The 22,236-nt window shown below is 39.4% G+C and overlaps 1 protein-coding gene across 10 annotated transcripts in view; it reads left to right on the top strand.

Moving 5' to 3' along the window:
- ZMIZ1 (zinc finger MIZ-type containing 1) overlaps positions 1–22,236 on the top strand; it is a 1,043,290-nt gene that overhangs the window by 521,161 nt on the left and 499,893 nt on the right. For all 10 annotated transcript variants that reach the window (XM_033942175.1, XM_033942176.1, XM_033942168.1 and 7 more), the window contains exon 6: positions 18,339–18,488. The gene's annotated coding sequence lies outside the window, so the exon portion shown is untranslated. The remainder of the gene's footprint in view (positions 1–18,338; positions 18,489–22,236) is intronic.

Raw genomic sequence — 22,236 nt, 5'->3', positions numbered from 1 at the left:
TGTGCACTGTCTCTACTTAGTAGGAGGAGGGTAAATCTCACCAGTCTGGGCTCTTCTAGCAGGCTCAAGGAACAACACTTATTAGGTAGGAAATAAGTACTTTAGGGAAGAAAAAAAGAATAAATATGGAAGCTTGGGGTGGGGGGGGGAGAAGTACTAATTTTTCCACATAAATACAGTATCATCATTTTAGCATGGTGGACTGAACTTGAAAATATACAGATATATATGTAATGCAAATCTTGTTTGGGGATTACTTTTTCTATATAGTTAGGTGACTGCTATATTAATAAGACATATTTTAGTATATATGATATTGTTTATAGATTGTAATCTGCCTCACACCCCTGAAGGGGACAGGAGTGGGTTAGAAATAAACAAGTATTATAAAAAGTTTTAGCCCGCTTTATCCAACTTTTTATGCAAGGGGGCCACACAATTTTTTTTTTTTAAATCCATTGACTAGACTAGAGAGATGATTCTATTACGCCTTTACTAATCCACTATCATTGGCTTCTGATTGATTTTTATATAAAATTCAAGATTCTTAATTTGGTTCACAAAGTTATACCTTCAGCCATTCCCTCATGTTTATCTTCTCTTATTACCCTGTATACCCCAGCTCACTCTTTGTACTTGCTCCACAATTATTGTTTTATTCCATCTGATGTCCAGGCAAAGCTTGAATCAGCAAGGCAGAGTGCCTTCTTTTGTTTCTTCTGCTTCTGCTTTAGAATATACTTTTCCTGCCTAACCTGTGTCTAATGAAATTTCGGTATGTAAGGGCCTACCTTTTTAAACTGGGTGAGATGCAGTGAGCCACAACAACTATTTGAAGTCTACTGTTTTAAAGCTAATTTTACAAATCTGTTTCTCCTCTTTGATTTCTCTTTCCTGTCGTTATCTCAACATTCATGTCAACTGTGAACCACTCTGCTCTCGGTTTTTTGAAAGGTGGTATACTGTATATCAAGTTTGCTAATAAACATAAATATTTTAATGGTCGTTTTCCCTATCATCCCCGCTCTCAGTACTTTTGCCTTTCCCTTATCTTCTTTCACTCTACCATCTCTTTACAGTTTTTCCTTCCTCTTATAACAACTCTTCTCTTCTTACCAATGTTCCTTTTTCTCCACATTGCCTTCCATTTTTCTTCCTCATTATACAAGCATTTTGTGTCTTCCCTGCATCTCCCCTTTTTCTCCTTCCCTTTGCTAAGTATCTTTTTTTTGGGGGGGAGGGTTGTTCGTTTCCCCCTCTTTTTGGCATCTCCCTTTACCACCACTTCCAGGATTGTCTCCTCTGTCTTCTTCCCTGTATTGTTTTTGTGTGATTTCCTTTTTTCCTTTGGAATTATTGGATATTGTAATGTATTCAAAATTATAATAATAATAAAAAAAAAAGACTAGAGTACATAGCAGAAAACATAGGAGAAGGAAGAACTAATTAAAAACTAAAGTACATAAGAAAAGCATAAGAAAAATAACTATAATATTATCATTTTGTTGAGGCTGTAGTTAAACCATTTAAAAATTGCGAGAACAACAAAGTTTTCAGGAATTTATGAAATAATTGCAGCTGGCCTAAAAGCCTAATGGAGTCAGGATTATGTAATTGAATTTTCTGAAATATCCTGCTTCTAATCAATTCCAGCGGATAGAACTTGGACAGTTTTTCAGCCAGTGACAGCAAATTAAGTGAGTTTGACATTTAATAGATTGTCCCATTCCTTTTGTGTATTAGATGATTATACTTCTTTTTTATGAGGAAGATGCCACAGCAATTTGTAGAATGGTGCACCTTAATTATTAATGGATTATTAGTTAGGGACAGTTTCCAAAATATCTTGGGGGAATAATCCTGACTCTAATTCCAAAGCAATCTATATTAGATTTATCTTTACCAGCCAGCTTCAGACCTGTGGTGAGCATGCCACTAAGAGCTAAATATGTAGCTAATTTTTTAACTGAATTTTTGGAGCAACATAACTGTCTAATTTCTATGCAGGTTGGGTTTAGATCAAACTATAGCACTGAGACTATTATTTGCTTTAGTTTCAGAGATTAAGAGTATTTTAGCTAGTGGAAAAAAAGCAATCCTTCAATTTGATTTAAGTGCAGCTTTTGATACAGTGAATTATGAAATCCTATTGAATAAATTGAGTGAATTAGGTATTCTAGCTACTCATGGGAGATGGTTTAAAGAATTTTTATTGAACAAGAACTACAGAATTAAAATGAAGAATATGCTATCATCTAGTTGGATTCCCCATAATGGAGTGCCATAAGAATCACCATTGCCACCCAATTTATTCAACATTTATGTGACTACTTTTAGACAGTATTATTATTATTTTCAAAGAATATTAAATTTTACTCTTATGCAACTTAAAAGAAAGTCTTTGTATCAGCTGAGGATACTTTGGATAAATCTCTACCTGTGGTATAGAAAATTATTAGCCTATCAGAAACCTACATTATAGTAAGGCACATGGTTTGCAGTTGAATAAGGGGAAGACTAAGATGCTCTGGCTTCGTCATAATAAAACTCGTGTTCCTGAATATTTGATATTTCAAAACTGGTCTTCTATGAAAGTAGAATCTGTGATTAAAGTGCTTGGGATATTGTTGGACTTTACTTTATCTTTTGAACCTCAAATCAATAACTTGGTTTGCAAGGTATTCTTGAAATTGCGACAATATTTGATCCCTCTTTTTAAAGAGCACTTTCATATCTTGACTCAATCATTGATTTTGTCTCGTGTTGATTATTGTAAAAGTTTATATTCAGGTGTTTCAACCAAATTAAAGTCTAAATGGAAAATTTTGCAAATTACTGCTACAAAGATGATCTTGCATCTGAAAAAGTTTGATGAAGCTTCTCTGTAATTGATATGTCTACACTGGCTGCCAGTTAAAGCCAGGGTTGTCTTTAAATTGCCATGTATGGTCTTTAGGATATTTCAAGGTTTAATCCCAGATGTGATCCACTTGGTTGATTTTCCAAACAAAACTAATCTAACTCAGGTCTTAGAGAGTCATTTTGGGGTATTTTTTTCCATTTGGAGGGGCTTTTTATATAAAGATATTTGACTAATTTAATTTATCAAGCTGTTCAAGTCTGAATCTCTGTCCTGTTGGATTTAAAATAGATTAACACTTTTCTCTTTCGACACAATTTGAAAACTTATTCATTCAGGTAGTACCTGTTCTGACTTTTTTTTTTTTTTAACTTACTTACAATTGTTATCCTCTTTGGGCCTTTATAGTAAGAGAGTTGGCGGAATACAAATCCCATTTAACATAACATAACTTTCTAATCTCACCAATTAAAAATTGTAATCACAGTTCATCACATTTTAATTGTGGTCCTGTACTTCAATAATACAGTTAACTGAATAGTCATAATACTGAGGTCACTGCATGGTTAGCTAACCAGGAAGTGGGTTGAATGTTCGGGGAAGGGTGTTCGTTTTGCCATTCCCCTCCCCCTGAAGCTCCCTCCAGAGAATTATTGTTTCCCAAAGACCCCTCTCTCCAAAAGCATCCCCTTTCCTAAAAAGTCAACCTACTTCCTCCAAAAGATCTTTCCCCCTCCCCCACCCCACCATAGGGCCCCACCTGTCCTACCTTGTGATCTATTGCCAGTCATTTCTGCTCATGCCCCGTTTTATGTTCGTCTTTCTGTGATCTTGCATGCAAAATCATAAATTAATTTATGCAGTTAATGAAATTGATACTTTACATCCTCTTTATTACCTGAAAGACCCTCTAATCGCCCTCATTCAAATCACACATTGCTCTGTTGTTTTCCATTGCTGGCTGCAATTTGTCCCGGTGGCCTTAAAACTATGGATCATGGAACACTTTTAGGTGGATGCAAAGATAAATTGCCATTGGCTACATGCAACTAGAAAATACAAGGACAAAAGGCTGAATTTGCTATTCAAATAGCTGAAAATGCTGCTGCTAGGTTAATTTCAGGGTGTCCTTTATATGGGCATATTATGCCGATTCTTAAACAATTAGACTTACCTATTTATTGGCATATACAATTTAAGATTTTCATACTGATCTTTACAATTCTTCATGGACAACAGCTCCTTTGTTTAGCTGTAACCTTAAAGGGCAAGTAATCGGGCATTGCTTGATGTTCCAGATTTTAAACAAATAAAACTTGAGATGTACTACTACTTATCCCTTATATAGCACTGTACATTTTGACATTTATAGACAGTCCCTGCTCAGAAGAGCTTACAATCCCTACCTTGGACAGACACAATATATAGAGTTGGGAGATACAGAACCAAAGGTGAAAGGAGTTAGGAGTTGGAAGCACTCTTAAAGAGGTGGGCTTTTAACTGGGTCTTGAACACTGCCAGAGAAGGAGCCTGCCATAGAGATTTGGGCAGTTTGTTCCAAGCATACCGTGCAGCTCATGGGGAGGATCATAGGGGGAGATAGTGAGGGGCAGCCGAGTGAGTGCATTTGTAGGACAGTAAGAGGAATTTGAATTGTAGTCTGAAATGGATGGGCAGCTAATGAAGTGACTTTAGGAGAGGGGTAACATTAGTTTTACTTAATATTATATGTATGTTTTTTAACATGTTTATATAATTCATTGTAATTCGCTTAGTAAACTATGGATAAGCGATTCATCAAATTAATAAATAAACTTGAAACTTGAAAACTGTTATAATGTCCTCTTCACAATTGTACCCAGCTACTCGCTGGTTTCCGACCATTTTCAATGTAACATGTAAAAAGTTAATTTTATACTGTAACCTATGTATATTTTTCTTCTAACCAATTTGCACCATGTAATCACTGACCGCTCAGTGACCTCTTCTCTATTTATACACTGTAATTCGCTGACTGTACAGCTATTCTTCATTGTGAACCGCCTAGAAGTCGCAAGATTATGGCGGTATAGAAAAAATAAAGTTATTATTATTAAAGTTATTATTATAGTGGCTCTCCGGAATATGAGTCATGTAGCTGAAATCTGGATGGATTGGAGGGGAGCAAAATGGCTAAGCAGAAGGCCTGAGAGTAGCGAGTTGCAGTAATCTAAGCGTGAGGTGTTGAAGGTTGTGTGCTCAAAGAGGAAGGGTCAGATTTTGGTAATATTATACAGGAAGAAGTAGCAGGTTTTAGTGATATATTGTATCTGGGTAATGATGGAGAGAGAGGAGTCAAAGATGACCCCAAGATTATGAGCAGACAAAACAGGAAGGATGAGAGTGTTGTCCACAGAGACTTAGAACAAGGGAAGCAGAGAGGTGGGTTTAGGCGGGAAGATATGAAGCTCTGTTTTTGCCATATTCGATTTTAGATGGTGGCGAGACATCCAGGTGGCAATATCGGACAGGCAGGCTGAGATTCTGGTCTGGGTGCCAGTAGAGATATTTAGCGCAGAGAGGTAGATCTGGAAGTCATCAGCATAGAGGTGATACTGGTAGCCATGGGAGGAGATCAGCGCTCCAAGTGAGCAAGTGTAGATTGAGAAAAGGAGCAGTCCCAGGATTGAGCCATGAGGTACACCAATCGATAGCAGGAAGACTGTGGAGGAGGAGCCATAATTGCATAAAATGAAAGTTCGATGGGAGAGATAGGAATAAAAACAGGAGAGGGCAGAATCCTGGAATCCCAACAAGGACAGTTTATCAAGGAGTAGGTGATGATCAACAGATTCAAAAGCAGAAGACAGATTGAGAAGTATGAGGATAGAGTAGAGGCCTTTGGATCTGGCCAAGAGCAGGTCACTGGAAACTGTAGTAAGTGCAGTTTCTGTGGAATTCAGCTCGTGAAAGCCTGACTGAAGTGGATCCAGAATAGCATGGGATGAGAGGAAGTCCAGGCAATGGTGGTGAACAGCACATTTAAGTAACTTGGATAAGAAATACAATCTGCATTGAAGTCCCTTAGAGTTGGATCCGCTCCAGGTAGTGATGGATATATGGTAGAATTTTATGCATCAGTTCAAAACATATTGTTAGCTCATCTACTAAATTTATATCAGGACCAACTGAATAATGGTAGTATAACAGGTACTATGACAGAATCATTAACTATTGTTTTGCCAAAGCCAAATAAAGATTCCTTGTTTGTTTCTAATTACAGGCCGATTTCTTTGATTAATGTAGATGGGAAAATATTAGCTAAATTATTAGCTTTATGTTTGGCCAAGGCTCTTCCTTATATTATTGGTATCCACCAAACAGGGTTCATTGCTCATAGACATTCTTCTAATAACACTAGATTGGCTTTTCATATGTTAAATTTAACAAAAGCCATGGATGATCCGGCATTTTCTGTATCCTTAGATGCAGAGAAGGCTTTTGATCGTGTAGAGTGGTTCTTTATATATCAGGCTATGGAATGGTTTGGTATTGGTTCTGGATTTATACATATGATTCAAACCTTGTATAGCTCCCCTTCTGCTAGATTATAGCACTCAGACCCGATCCTACCAAGAGTGTGAACTCTTCCCCCCCTGCAATCCGCTAAGAAGATCGACTGTCGGCTCCGGGTGGCTTTCCCGCAGAGGAGAGAATCCTGCATTCACCGTGGACCTCATCTGGGGCAGCCTCCTTGGAGCGGCTGGGGCACGGGCAGTGTGTCTGGGAGGGAATGCATGGATGGAAGAACATCGCAGGGGAGGAGACATAGGCATCCTGGGACTGTCGGCCAAGTCTCTTCCCTGAAGAAGCCCTTTCTGGATACGTCAATCGCTCCTCCTAAACTTACTTGCTCCACTTCATCACTGACGCTGACCCATTCTGCTTCTATTCCTTTCTCTCCTCTCCTCTACCTTCCAAAGTATTTAGATCAATGCTGTCTTTTTAAAATGTTTATTTTATTTTTACTTTTCCTCTAACTCTACTTTTCACTTCTCTATTACCCTCCAGGTACTTTAGTTAGATTGTGAGCCTTCGGGACAGTAAGGGAATTTTCCAAGTACCTTTCTTATTTCTAATCTTAATGTATATTTTCTGTAAACCGCTTAGAACCTAACGGATGTAGCGGTATATAAGAAATAAATTACATTACATTACATATATTAATAATACTTTTTCTGAGCGGTTTTGCTTGGAAAGGGGAGTTAGACAGGGATGTCCGTTATCTCCTTTGCTTTTGATATTCCTTTGGAACATTTGCTGTTGGCTATTAAACAAGTGAAGGAGATTCATGTATTCCTTATGCAGGTCGGGAATACAAAGTTTCTGCATATGCAGATGATATTTTGCTTCATTTGAGAGATCCTGAAACATCCATCCCACGTTTACTGGATCTGATTAACAGATTTGGAAAATTCTCTGGTTATAAAATAAACTGGAGTAAATCAGAGCTTCTTCCATTGAATGTACATTGTGCAAAAGGATTATTTGATGAGTTTCCTTTTATCTGGAAGGATGATAGTATTAAATATTTAGGGATATAGATTAAAAGTACATTGGAAGAAACGATGAAAATAAATGAAAGATCATTATTAGTAAAAGTCACGGAGATGTGTGAGCTATGGAATCCTTTACATTTGTCCTGGTGGGGGAGAGTTCAAACGGTCAAAATGATGATAATGCCGATAATTTGTTACCAAATGGGTATGTTACCAATTTATTTTCAAGGGTCCTTTTACAAAAAGTTAAATGGTATTCTGACAAAATTTATTTGGCTAGGGAAAAAAGCAAGAATTGCTTTAGTATCTCTACAAAAACCAATTGCGGAGGGTGGGGTAAATTTTCCCAATTTTTATAGGTATCATCAAGCCTGTCCCACCCCCTGAAGGACTGCCCCCAAAAAACTGCGCCCCCCCCCCCGGGAAGGCCTCCATGTTGCTCCTGGCCTCCCCGAACCATTTACCTTATTGCTGGAGCTTGCAGCCGAAGATCACGGTTACAGCGTCTTTGTACTCTGAGCTGTTTCCTCTGCTGCGTTCCTGCCCTCCTCTGACATCAGAGGCAGGATCGCAGTGGAAGAAACAGCTCAGAGCTTCGGCTGCAGGCTCCAGCAATAAGGTAAACGGTTTGGGGAGGCCAGGAGCAACACGGAGGCCTTCCCAGGGGGGGGTGCACAGTCTTTTGGGGGGCAGTCTTTCGGGGGGGGGCAGTCCTTCGGGGAGGCCAGGAGGGGAGCTGGACTGCAGCACTTACCAACTGAACCTCCCTCCTCGCCCTCTATAACAGGTGCGGCAGTGGCCAGCCAGCAAGAGCAGCACTGCCGCTCCTGCTGTAGGGAGCGAGGGGAGAGGGTCCGAATTGGGAAGCCAATTTTTTTTAAAATTTAAATTGATTTGAATCGATTCACCTGAAGTGAATCAGTGAACCGATTCGAATCGGGCAGCACTAGTCTCCATTATATGTTCCTTAGAGTGCGAGTCCTGTTCGAGCTGGAAAACAAGTTCCACCAGTAGTTTGTCCAAGTTAGTTAAACTCTTATTGTTCATTTTACACTAATGAGTTTGCTCTGTTATAAGATCTCAAGTCTTTTTTTAGTTCAGAAATATTATGACATCTGAAATTCAGTTTAAGGATCTGTAATTTGTTTATTTGTTAATCATTTAAAGCTCTGTTTTATAGGGAAGATGTGGCATACAAGAACAATGCTTAGATTAGATCTAAAGCAACACAATGAAATTGCTTTCGGGCTTCTGCTGCATGGGAGGGGGGATGGGATGAAAGGATAGAAAGATGCTGCACAAGGGAATGGGTGAGAGGGGAGGAAAGACGCTGCACATGGGGCAGAAAGGAAAGAGGAAGAATTGGGATGGAGGAGAGGAAGGGAGAAAAAAAAAAAAGAGATCTCTGAAAATAAGCCCTAGTGTGTTTTTGGACCCAAAATTAATATAAGACAGTGTCTTATTTCAGGGAAACATGGTACTAGAAAGCCACTGGGATGCGGGGCCAGGCTGCTCTCCTCCCTCTCTCCATGTGCTCCTGAGGACATTTCTCACATCACCCACCCTTTTGCCCAGCAGCCCAATGCCGTGTTGGCACTTTGCAATAAATAAGTGGGTTATGGGTTGCAGTTTGGGTACTCGGTCTCTAAAAGGTTTGCCATCATTGGATTAGAATATTAGTCAGTGTCTACAGGCTTTGTACAAATTCCTGGAGGAAAAGTCCATAGTCTGCTGTTTAGACAGACATGGGGGAAGCCACTGGAAAGTTGCTACTATTTAGGTTTTTGTCAGGTACTTGTGACCTGGATTGGCAACCATGGAGACAGGGCTAGATGGACCATTGGTGTGACCCAGTAAGGCTATTCTTATGTTTTTATGCACTGTATGAGAAGACCTTAATAGAAAATGTTCCTATTCAAATAGCACACCTCCATTTTTAGCACATTTCTTATAATGCTGTTCCATGTAATACATTTTTAAATGTCTCTTAGTGCAAATTTGTGTGACCCTCCCTCTTAGGGCTTTAAAATCCACAGCACACCATGGTTTTCTGTTAGAAGAAGAGTCTGTTTTTGAGCTGCACTGATGCTGCTCTACCTGTTTGAACAAGTTCTCTAATATCATTGAGGACCCTGCCAGAACAGGTATTCAGGACATGATTTATTTTATTTTTAGCCATGATAATTGGAAACAATTTTGCAATTATAACCTGCTTTATTCTTATTGCATCTTTTTGAGCAATACATGCCTGCAATAAAAAGAAAACACAGTGGAACAATCATAAAATGAAGGGAAAGGTCTATGTTTGGCATGTGTCAGAAAGTAAATTGGGCAGATTAATGGACTTTTTGCTTCCACTCAACTTTGCCAATATGGATAACGAGCCTTACCAAATTTATACAAAAAAAAGTAGAATAGGTGTTTATTGGATAACATTGGAAAACTCCCTCTTTCCATAATACTTCTATGGCCTTCCCCTTGCTTTCCTGAATTCTCTTTTCTGTTTCTCTGCCTTTTCCATGCCAGTGATGTCTTAGCTGCACAAATGTATGCATTTGATTCCACATGAGAAGAAACCTAGCAATGGCACTTGTGCTGTAAAATCACAGATTTTTTTTGTACTTTCAGATAACCCTTAATTAGCTAGATAATAAACACCTAACATTTACAGTGTATAAACACATAAGAGCAGAAGCCCTAATTAAGTCTCAAATAAAAAAAGAGATGAGTTCATTCTATCAGTCATGGAATGTGGTCCCTAGATCTCCTACTAAACTTTCCTTTGATCTTCACATGCCTTCTTGTTTCCATTTCTAATGCCTCATTTACTTTTGGAGACCCAATCTGAATAGCCCTGTCTCTTGTCCTTATAGGGCAGTATCCATGTTTAGGAACCAAAGAGAAGAGCTCATGTATTTCTTTTGCAGACTGAAGAGGCAAATCTGGAATCCCTGGTGCTACATACACTACTTGCACTATTAGATAGGCGGTATATCAAATTAAAACTAAACTTGTAAGTTATACCATTTATATACAGTATCTTTGGAGGGTAATTTTTATATTGGTCATCTAAGCCAGAAAATATTTAATAGGGTCTATGCATTCAAAATACATAAGTAAAACCAACCAACCCTGTAATGTTTTAGATCAAGGGTGCCCAAAAGGTCGATCGCGATCGACCAGTAGATCGCGAAGGCAACGCAAGTCAATCGCGGAGCCCATCTCGGGCTCCGTGATAGACTTGTGTTGCCTTCTGTTCTACCTGCTTCCCAACCTTGTAAAGAGAACGCTGAAGCACAGGGCCAACCAACCTTCCTCACCCAACGTCAGTTCTGATGTCAGAGAGGAAATTCCGGGCCAGCCAATCGCTGCCTGGCTGGCCCTGAACTTCCTCTCCAATGTTAGAATTGACGTGGGGTGGGGAAGGTTGGTCGTTCCGGCGCATCAACGTCCTCATTATGGCAGCGGTCTGTTCCCTGATAGCAGTGGCTTGGGAGAGGGGAGGGAGAAAGAAAGGGGGGCAGGGAGACAGACAGAAAGGGAGCATGGAGATAGCGTTGGTCTGTACAGAGGTCTGTTCTAGTTTTTCGACGCAGCGTGAACAAAGGTGTTGGTGAGGGCTTTTGGCTTAGAATTCCTAAGACCAAAGAGAACTTAAGCTCAACCAGATCTTGCAGTGACTCAGATGATAGACGTGAGAGGAAGAAGAGAAAGAAAGAACATCCTTCAGCTAAAACTAAGAGAGAGAAACAGAAGGTTGCAAAAGAAATAAAGGCTTCCGCTAAGAATCCACAGGAAGACAGTACTGAAGGGAACATGTTTCAGGAATTGCTTTATTTCCTGATCGGTAGAACCAGCTGAAGGAGCAGATTCCAGATATTGATGCAGCAATGAAGAAATTTTGACGAGTAGGACACCTCAAAAAGGACAGAGGAAACCACACAAAAGATTGTTTTGTTGTGTACATCCTTTTAAACTATTAAAATATTGTTTACCTCTGAAAAGAAAGAAAGGGAGCATGGAGAGAGAAAGACAGTGAGACAGAAAGGGAGCATGGAGAAAGAAAGAAAGGAAACATGGAGAGAGAAAGACAGAAAGAAAGGGGAGGGGGCAGGGAGAGAGGAAGAAAAAGTTGGGGGAGGGAATGAGGTCTGGAGGAGAGGAAGCATACAGGAGGCTGAAAGAAGGGAAGAAATATTGGATGCACAGTCAGAAGAAGAAAGTGCAACCAGAGACTCATGAAATCACCAGACAACAAAGGTAGGAAAAATGATTTTATTTTCAATTTAGTGATCAAAAATGTGTCCGTTTTGAGAATTTATATCTGCTGTCTATATTTTGCAATAACGGTTTTTAGTGCAGGGAGCCTATGAGCATCGAGAGCAGCGCAGGGCATTCAGCGCAGCTCCCTGCACTAAAAATCGCTATCGTAGTTTACTAAAAAGGGAGGGGGTATATTTGTCTATTTTTGTATAGTTGTTACTGAGGTGACATTGCATAAAAGTCATCTGCCTTGACCTCTTTGAAAACCCGCGGAATATAAATGATAATTAGCATTTTCTCTGCGTACAGTTTGCTTTGTGTTTTTTAAAATTTTATTGTTGGTAGATTATTTTGACTTGGTCATTTTAAAAGTAGCTCGCAAACCCAAAAAGTGTGAGCACCCCTGTTTTAGAGTGTCAGCAGATATGAAAACTTTTTTAAAATACATATAGCTCCATCAAAGAAGCACAGTGTTTTTCCTGCATAGTACAACTACAACCATTTTGATTGTTGCAGTTATTCAGATGTGACAAGAATGAAACAAGTAGAACCAACATTTCAGTCATCATGCTGTGGCTTTCTGTAATGTTGGATCCACCTATTAAGACACGGCAAGATGCGGACAACTGCAACAATCATGATGCCAGCTGTGGAAGCCTAAGAGAACATGCATCCATTTTCCTAAAAAAATACATTTTAAAGGCAGAATCACTAGGAGATTTCCACATATAAATAATGCTATATGCATACATAGATGCTGATGTGTTTGTTATATATGCATGCATTTAGCAAATTTTGGAAATCTGCATGTCAAGTGGGAAATTGATCAAGGAGTAGCGTCATCCTCCCACAGTAAGTGTTTTTGCAACTGAAGGTTGCTTTGAACACTAGAAAGATAAGCACAGCTCCTACATCAAGCTTTCTTCCAAGCCCTAGGCCCAAATGAATAGTTTGCAAACCGCTGTGTTAATGGAAAGCAGGTGCAAATGCTAATGGAGATTTTAAAAAAATATATATATATATTCAAAATTGTGTATTGCCATTCTAAAATATGGAATACACAAATAACTTTGAAGGCCTGTCCAAACCACACTCTGGACACATCTCCTTGAAACTGCTGAATTTCACAGCATATATGTACAAGTATCACCTAGATTAAAATTGCTAATATGTACAAACTGATGGATTCATGCAAATGCACATTCTCCTGTGCCAAACAGAATTGAATGAGGCATATTTAGGGTTTAGAAGACATTTAAAAAAAAAAAAAAACAACCAGTGGTATAGACCATACAAATAGACCAGGATGACAGCAACATTTCTTTATTGAGCTCAAGAGTGGAATGATAGACCCAACACGGGCCTTCCTCAGGAATCCTATTACGTGACAGAAAGAGCTTGTATTATTGCTGATGATGATAATAGCAAAAGGATAAACCCAGAGAAATGTTCATTTCTCTCAGAACATCTCAGAAAGTGGCTGATATCATCTGATACTAAGACAGATCCCAGATCTCAGAACAAGTGGAAAGCACTGAGCAAACCTGCTCCTTTCTGCATATGTTTTTTTCAGCTCATTTGAATGAATGTAAAACAAAGTTCTCTCAACTTTGAAGACTCATCTTCTAGTATGGTGACATAGGGTTTATTTGAACATTTTATTTAAAAAAAATAAATAAATAAATAAATAAAAATATATATATTAAAAAAAAAAAATATATATATATATCCTATATAATAAAACCCTAGCCGCACATGCGCACTCATACCTCCGTGCTTCCGTGAGATGTAGGTCCGTGGCCGCAGGAGTGCGCATGCACGAGTCCCCAGTCTTACAGCATCTACTTACACTCGCCGGCAGGACTGGCCGCCAGCACTGGACTCCCTGCTCTCCAAAAGATTGTGGTTTCGGCTCCTCTCACAAGCTGCACTAGCGTCGGAGAAGGCTTCCGACGCTGGCGGGGATTGAGAGGAGCCGCCGCGACAACTTTAAAACTTAAAAAAAAAATTTGCCCAGAGCAGGCCAGACTGCAGGGCGGGCAGGGAAGCGCCGACAAGAAAGACTACAGCCACGAGCCGCTCAACGGAACAGGCAGGCAGGCAGCCATGCGAGGGAGGGCAACACAATTTAAAAAAAGGTAACGTGCAGGGAGAAGCTGGGCCTGCCTGCGAGGAATGCAATAAGGGAAGGGGGGCCCTTGGAGCAGGCTAGACCACGGGAAGGGAAGGGGGAGGGGCCAAAAGGAGCAGGCCACATCGTGGTAAGAGTAGGGAAGGGGGGTGGGGGAAAATGCTGCTACTGCTACACAGGGACTTGGAGGGGAAGGGAAATACCGCTGCTGCACAGGGAAATGGGGGGGGGGGGAAATGCTGTTGCTGCTGCACGGGGAAATGCAGGGAAAAAATGACAGACAGACAGCAGGAGGGAAGGAGACAGAAAGAAAGGAAGAAAGACACAGGGGCAGGGAGAGGGACAGAAAGACAGAGAAAGGGGGCTAGGGAGAGAGAAAGAAAGAAAGACAGACATATATTCTAGCACCCATTAATGTAACGGGCTTCAAGACTAGTATATATATATATATAACCACTCTTTTTGTTGGTTTGTTTGGAAGCTATAGGGCCATGCATGGTACAGGCCAGAGCTATCAGTGGGTCATCTTTTGTGTTCTATGTGACTCATGACGCATTTGACCCTTACCCATGATCTGCAGTGCATTTTCCTGACTCCAGACACAGTGTTAGCAGATTAGGCTACAACTGATGAATATAGACCTCTTGCTAACTGGCACTGCAATGTTAACTGCCAAACTAATTCCAATTGTGACAGCAATGGTGTTTTATTTTTATTTAAATTTCATCTGCCAATTGGATGCCCAGTCTTCCAATTTTCTATATGCAATTTAAATGGTTGCAATTCCAACATGCTATTAAGTCGGTTTCACACCACTTAATACTTTAAAGCAGTGGTTCCCAAACCTGTCCTGGGGGACCCCCAGCCAGTCAGGTTTTTAAGATATCCCTAATGAATATGCATGAGAGAGATTTGCATATAATGGAAGTGACAGGTATGCAAATCTCTCTCATGCATATTCATTAGGGATATCTTGAAAACCTGACTGGCTGGGGGTCCCCCAGGACAGGTTTGGGAACCACTGCTTTAAAGGATCAACCAAGCTTGCCAATTATATGTTATACTGTGGAGGTTCAAGGTCATGAAGCTTCAAGCTGGTATAAGCTCCTATGCTCATACCTACCCAGGAAACCTCTTTCCGGTCTTCAATCTATTTGGTCTAGGGAGTTGCTATGTTTGATTTCACCTGAAAACTGGAAGAGGATATGGATTCAAAGGATAAGATGCATGGCCTCAGCTTCATTAAGACAAACTCTTTACTTTGTGCTCCACAGAACATTGTGGAGTCCGGTTAAGTTACAAAAATTGGACGCTAATAAGTCTAATGTATGTTGGAGCTGCAAAAAAGAGGTGGGTACACTTGACCATCTTTTATTCTTATGCCCATTGGTTCAAACATTCTGGCAAGATGTGTGGAATAAAATACAAAGCATATTGGAAGTTTGTGTGCCTTTATCATATGGTATGGTGATAAGCGGAGCACGTGCTACTTCAACAACTTTACTAACAGTAAATAAAACCAAATTGTACTTGATTCTATCTGGAGTGGCAATACAGTCAATTGTTAAGAACTGGAAGGATTTCACACTGTTGAATTTTCATATTGGGTGGGAAACTGTATGTCTCTTCTATAGGTATGAAGCTAACTTGGCTGAAAGATCAGGGAATATGACCTAATTTAAGCAGTCTGAATGATGGAATGATTGGCCTGCCAGACAAATTGAAGATAGGGTGGGGGTTTGAGTTAGGGAGGGTGAGATGGGTAAATAATGGTATGTTTCTGTTAAGAATTTTATTGTGTATGTTTACATATGTTTATAATATATTTGTGCATTGCATTTCTCTGTAGAATGTAAAAATTTAATAAAGATTGAAAAAAAAAATAATATATGCAATTTCCATTCATCCATAAATGGCAGACACACATCGCAGTGGTAATGGTCAAAGTACTACTATGTGCAAGTCGTGTCATGTGACTGCAACAGCAATAACAAAAACTATTGCATGTACACTCAGCCTGAGCCGGTCATTGTTCCAAAATCACCTGATCAGCTTATTTTTGTACCCCTCAAGCACAATCAAAATAACTCAACAGTTTCAGGATACATGGTGCTGCATTGTGACATAATTATGTGACTAGCACTGAATGTGCCAAGGTGTCGCTCACATTCAGCTTAAGATGCTGGAATTACTTAGAGTCATCTAGCAATGTCAGATAACAGAAATGTCTTGCAGTGGAGGCCCCACCACTTCAGTGGGTCAAAATGAGGTTGAGATGGGTTCGCTTCTCTCTCATAATTTCTCATTTCATCGTCAACTCTCTGTTCCAATGTGCGCCTCGATACTTAGCTCATGTCACTAGACGTACACAATAAAACACAACATGCATAAGCATAACATTATTTTTCAAATACTTAGAAAAAGTCTATGTGATGTGCATTTATTTGCTTTTTAGTTTCTCCAGTCATTGCAAATCAAAACAGAAGTGACTGAAAATGATTATGGTACCTTGTCTCTTAACATTTGCACCATGAGAATGGATCTGGATCAATCTTCAGCTTCTTGTGTAAAGGTTCCAGTGGTACGCTCAAGTTCACATCTGTTATATATTCTGCAGAAGCCGAGGCTGCTTCAGTAACATCATCAGCAGTTGAGTCAGTAGATTCAATGGCCAGCATGTGAAGGGAGGACTTCACTTGTTTCAAGAGCCCTCGGCAATCCTTTAGGTCTTTCACAAAACTAAATCCTTCCAAAGCTGGATCAAAATATGTTGCCAAAGTGCAGCATGGTCAAACTGCTCCAGTAGTTGCCAGTAAATGCCGCTAGAAATTCTTTTTTATCAGACTAATCACATCACTGTCGGAACACTATGGTTGCTAAGCTGCGTGAAGAGTATAATAAGCCAGCAATGAATTTTGCAAATTGGGAATGTCGGCATATTTGAGAGTATTGAATAACGGAGGAAAAATATCCATGAAGGACACCACTGCCACCAATAGGTCGATATCAGTTTGAGAAATCAAGTGTTCCTGTTTTCTTTCCTTCAGCAGTGGAATCAGCACATCAAAACTGTCCAAAATTGGTGAAAACATGTTGCACAAGCCACACCATGGCCTCATTTCTCTCCCATGTTTAAAGCTTTTTGACTGTATGCCTGGTTTACATATTTGACCAATTCATGGGAATAGTTGTCCAGCTGGCATCCGTTGGGGGTTCATGGACATGACTTTCTTCCAGGCTGTGTCAGTGGAAGCATTTAGCCGGTGAGATAATCTACATGCCTTTTTACAGTAGTTGCAGCCACATTTGATCCTTTGTCAATCGTGTATGGTGCATCATCCAAATTCACTCCAAGTTCTCTGAGAGTAGTGTCAATGAAGTTTTCTATGTTCTTTGCTATGTGTTTCTCTGGAAAATATTCACATTTATACACTGAGGCACCTTGAGACACACCACTGGTAACATCCCTTTCCTCAGAGCGTTCTCCATTAAGCACCACCCTCTGTCACCTAAATTCAAAAAAAGCTTCAGACAAGTTCATTGGGATGTCTAAGGGCGAGGGCGGGATGGTAGAAGGCATGGATAGACAAACTCGATAGGCCATATGGTCTTTATCTGCCTTCATTTTTCTATGTTTGTTTATTTCTATAATTAATTAAATAATGCTGGGGCTCTAATGAGTGGAAGAAGGACTCAAAGAGTGTGAGTGTGAGAGAGCCTTCAAATGAGTGTTCCTAATGAGAGAATTGCCATCTCTGTGCACCTCTCCATTTATTCTTGTCTGAAGCATAAGAATTTCGGTGCTGTCGCTCAGTTAAGGTAATTTGCCAGTTTATAAATGTTTTCTTCTGTTAATAAAAAAGAATCCCGCATTTATAAGCCAATACTCCCTGTGGCATATCAGCGTAAGGAAACTGGAAAATTTAAATATTTTGCTAAATGCCTTCTTAAAAGGATTGTGTCTGATGTGGCAGCCAATTCTGATCCCCTTTCTTGTTCTGTTTTGTTGTATATAGCAAAGCAATAGAGAGTTGGATCATTAACACATTTATTATTACTGACAAGCACCAGCTGAGAACTTTGTTCTATGATGGAATGTCAAAAAGCATCCCCTTTCTGTTTTTCAGTGCAATTTGAACCATGTATATAGAGGATAGATTTTTTTTGCTGTTGTTATTTACCGTAACTGTAGTAAAACAAAGGGCTCCTTTTACTAAGGTGCGCTAGCGTTTTTAGCGCACGCAGGAAATTACCGCGCGCTACGCTTCTAGAACTAACGCCAGCTCAATGCTGGCGTTAAGGTCTAGCGCAAGGGGCTATTCCGCGCGTTAAAGCCCGAACGCGGCTTAGTAAAAGGAGCCCAAAGTGTTAGATATTTTGCAAGAGATGGAAAGAGGAAGAAATTTGTTCTTGAAGGAGAACAGTAATGCTGCCATTGTCAGTGGAATTGTAAAATGTGCATCGGTTCTTCCTAGGCAAGAATTTTGAGTATTTAATTGTTTACATAGGATGGTTCCTAACCTATAAATGGGCTTCTTTCATGCAGGAGTTGAAAATCAGAAGCAGCTGTGTTACATCTTGCCACTGAGCAACAGAAAGTGATTACAAACTTGAAGCATTGTCAAGATCCACAGAGGAGAGGAGACACTGAACAGCTTTAGATGTCAGGGCTTCCATTAGCCCTAACAAAATTGAGGTCAGTTGCCCTCCCACTCCTAAACCGATAGAATGTGTATCTTTTTACTTTGTTTTCTAATTGTATGCTTTTTTGAAAATGAAACTTGGGGGAGGGCATGGATGATAAATGTACATTGTTAAAACTAGGCATGTTTAATATATAACTGTACAAAAACACACAGGTTCCACATGCAATTGCAATGATCTTAAGAGCTCTTATCAGCAATTTAAGATAAGTGCATCATATTACTAATCACAAGTACTGATTATAAGATATGTGTTAAATACACTATCGCATAATAAAAAATTTTCCCATCGGGCACAAGAGGTTTTTAAGACCAATGATAGAGAACCTGTCCTGCTGAGTTACCATTGTCAGAATTTAATATTCTTGATGGTGCAGGCTTCTGAAGTCTTTTCCTCTTGTTGAAAGATCATTGCAATTGCATGTGGAACCTGTGTGTTTTTGTTCTGTTGTCTACATTGTAGAGGTTCCAATCCATTTCAGTTATACAGTAGTAATATATAACTGTGCCAATATCATATTACTTTTAGAATAGAAACTGATGCAAACAGTTGAGCAACCTGGTGAGCATTTACTACAATTGGCCTCACCTTAAGGCAGTGTTCTTCAATGCAAGGCACGGGAGCCAATGGCCCCTGGAGACCTCTGGGGCGGCCCTCAGCAATATTCTGGCTTTTTTTTTTCTGCTGCTCCTTGCCTCTCTATTTAAATTCATGACTGAAAGGGGGAAGTGGATGAATGGGGGAGCCAGATGCTTGAAGGACAAGGCACTGCTCAGTAGATAAAGAGAATGCATTTGGAAATGTCCACCACCTTGGCAATACACCCAATAAAAGGTTTTGAAGGCAGTGCTGGTGGGGTGGATGTCATTGACATAAACTTGTCAGCAGTCATGTGGCCTCACCTGAGAAGATATTTTGTGGCTCTCCTTCAGCTTATTTGGATCCAAAATTGCCCCCATTTAAAAATGAGTGAAGACCACTGCCTTAAGACTGAATTTTGACTATATAGCTCACCATGAAGTATCAATGCATTGCTGGTTAGGTCCATCAAATTATGTGCTGCAAGATTTAGTAGTCTCCTCAGTTTAGACGTGCCTGTTTGTAAGGGTGTGAAGGCTGAAGTGTGTGTTTTTATGTAATCATGTTAAGATTTAGTATGTGCTATTTCATTTTACTATATGTTCAAAGTTAAGATGATTTGCTAAAAACATTAGCATGTCTTTAATGAAACAAAAACAAACCCTGGATTCTATATATGGTGCTCAAATTTGGGCAATGGAATTTTGGTGTGGATCCAAGAATTGCATGCAAATTGCTTAATGAACCATTAACTATCAATTAATTGACCTCAACAATCAATTGTTGAAGTTAATTGGTACTAATTTGGTTCTGTGTGCACATTGGCCTTCATGTTATTCTGTATCACCGGATACCTAAATCCTATAGCACACATCTTTTAAGAACCATGACCAGGGGAGTGACATGGATGGATCAAGGGCATACTGAGAAACTATGTGTAGTGTTATAGAATAGTACAAAAAGAAGCAGAGTGAATCAGGTCTTCAAACGAACCCCACTTTAATGACAACCAATGCAACATATACAGAATGTCATCTAACCATACATAGGGCTCAACACGGACCATGTTTCGGCAAATAAGCCTGCACCAAGAGTCCTACAACATACATATTAAAATGAATTATAAAAACAGTGAAATGGCATAAAAACATAAATTGCAATCAATGACATACCAGGGTGTTAGTCAATGCTTCTGAGGTTAGTCAATATTTCTGAGATTAGTCAATGCCCACGGATAAAATCCCAATCATAAAACATACCAAAAAAAAAAAAGAATGACAATAAGTTGCAATATCAACAAGTATATTCAAAACATGGAAAATGCTAAAAGTATTGTATTACAATATCAGCAAATGTTTCCAAATCATGAAATATACAAAAATGAATGATGCTAATTTGCATTACAAATAAAAGAATAAGATACAGATACAAAATTATATCAATGTATCCAAAAGAAAAATAAGATGACGACTTTCAGTGAAAACAAGTGCATGAGAGAGATCTTGGTAAACAAATATAATTTCAAATTATATCTACAGGAAAGTTCAGCAAAATGCAATAAGAACAAAAAAAAATAAATATATATATATATATATAAATATATATATACATACAGTATATATATATTGCAATACAGAGTAAGCTTAGGAAAGTTATCACAACACATATGGAAAAAGAAATTGTAAGACTCCTGATGCAGGCTTCTTTGGCAAAACATGGTTCATGCCGAGTCCTTTGTATGGTTAGATGACATCCTGTATATAGAAACATGATGGCAGATAAAGGCCAAATGGCCCATCTAGTCTGCCCATCCGCAGCAACCATTATCTCTCTCTGAGAGATCCCACATGCCTATTCCAGGCCCTCTTGAATTCAGACACAGTCTCTGTTTCCACCACTCTTCCTGGAGACTGTTCCACACATCTACCACCCTTTCTGTAAAAAAATATTTCCTCAGATTACGCCAGAGCCTATCACCTCTTAACTTCATCCTATGCCCTCGCATTGCAGAGTTTCCTTTCAAATGAAAGAGACTCAACTCATGCACATTTATATTACATGGTATTTAAATGTCTCTATCATATTTCTCCACTCCCGCCTTTCCTCCAAAGTATACAGATTGAGATCTTTAAGTCTGTCCCCAGATGCCATTAAAGAGCGGTTCATTTGAAGACCTGGCTCACTCTGCGTCTTTGGACTTCCTGGGATTCATGCAGAGTGAATTTTCTCTATTGTTTGATGGTGTGTTATAGAAGAGTGAGCAGAAAACAGGGGGAAAAACAAAACCACAAGTAAAATATCAGAAACGAAGAATGGAATTGTCCAAAACAGAATGATGTGCACTAAAAAAGTGTCCACAAACTCATCTGAAGGTGTAGAGATCTTTATTCTTCCAATATCATCATGGTACAATCAATGATTCAATGACTCGACACGCACATGTTTCAGCCAACAGGCCTGCCTCAGGAGTCTTAGAAATCACTGAACAAAAATAACCTGATATGAACTTATTACCAAAACATGTGGACGCTGCCCATATTCAAATGAAATTGGTACTTAGAGCACCTCAAACCAACTGAACTTGTGGTGTCGGTTTGAGGTGCTCTACGTGCCAATTTCATTTGAATATGGGCAGCGTCCACGTGTTTTGGTAATAAGTTCATATCAGGTTATTTTTGTTCAATGATTTCTAAGACTCCTGAGGCAGGCCTGTTGGTCGAAACATGTACGTGTCGAGTCATTGAATCATTGATTGTACCATGATGATATTGGAAGAATAAAGATCTCTACACCTTCAGATGAGTTTGTGGACACTTTGTTAGTGCACATCATTCTGTTTTGGACAATTCCATTCTTCGTTTCTGGTGTTATAGAATAGTGCCATTTATGTTTCAAATGCCATGAGTTGGGTGTCGGCATTTACACCAGGTTTCAGGGTATTTACATCTGTGAGAAGGGAAAGTCAGGATGTTATAAGTTATAGGTCAAGCATGTCTTTGAACAAGAATGTTTTAGGTTCGATTTAAATCTGTCAAGATCTTTTTCTTCCCAAAGATGATTGGGTATTGAATTACAAAATTGTGGGGCTATAATCGAAAATATTGACGAACATGTGCTATCATAGATTATCTGTTGAGGCGATGGTATTACTAGAAGATGTT

Source organism: Geotrypetes seraphini, chromosome 4 (assembly GCF_902459505.1).
Source record: "Geotrypetes seraphini chromosome 4, aGeoSer1.1, whole genome shotgun sequence".
NCBI lineage: Eukaryota > Metazoa > Chordata > Amphibia > Gymnophiona > Dermophiidae > Geotrypetes > Geotrypetes seraphini.
This window is presented reverse-complemented; position numbering and strand designations above follow the sequence as displayed.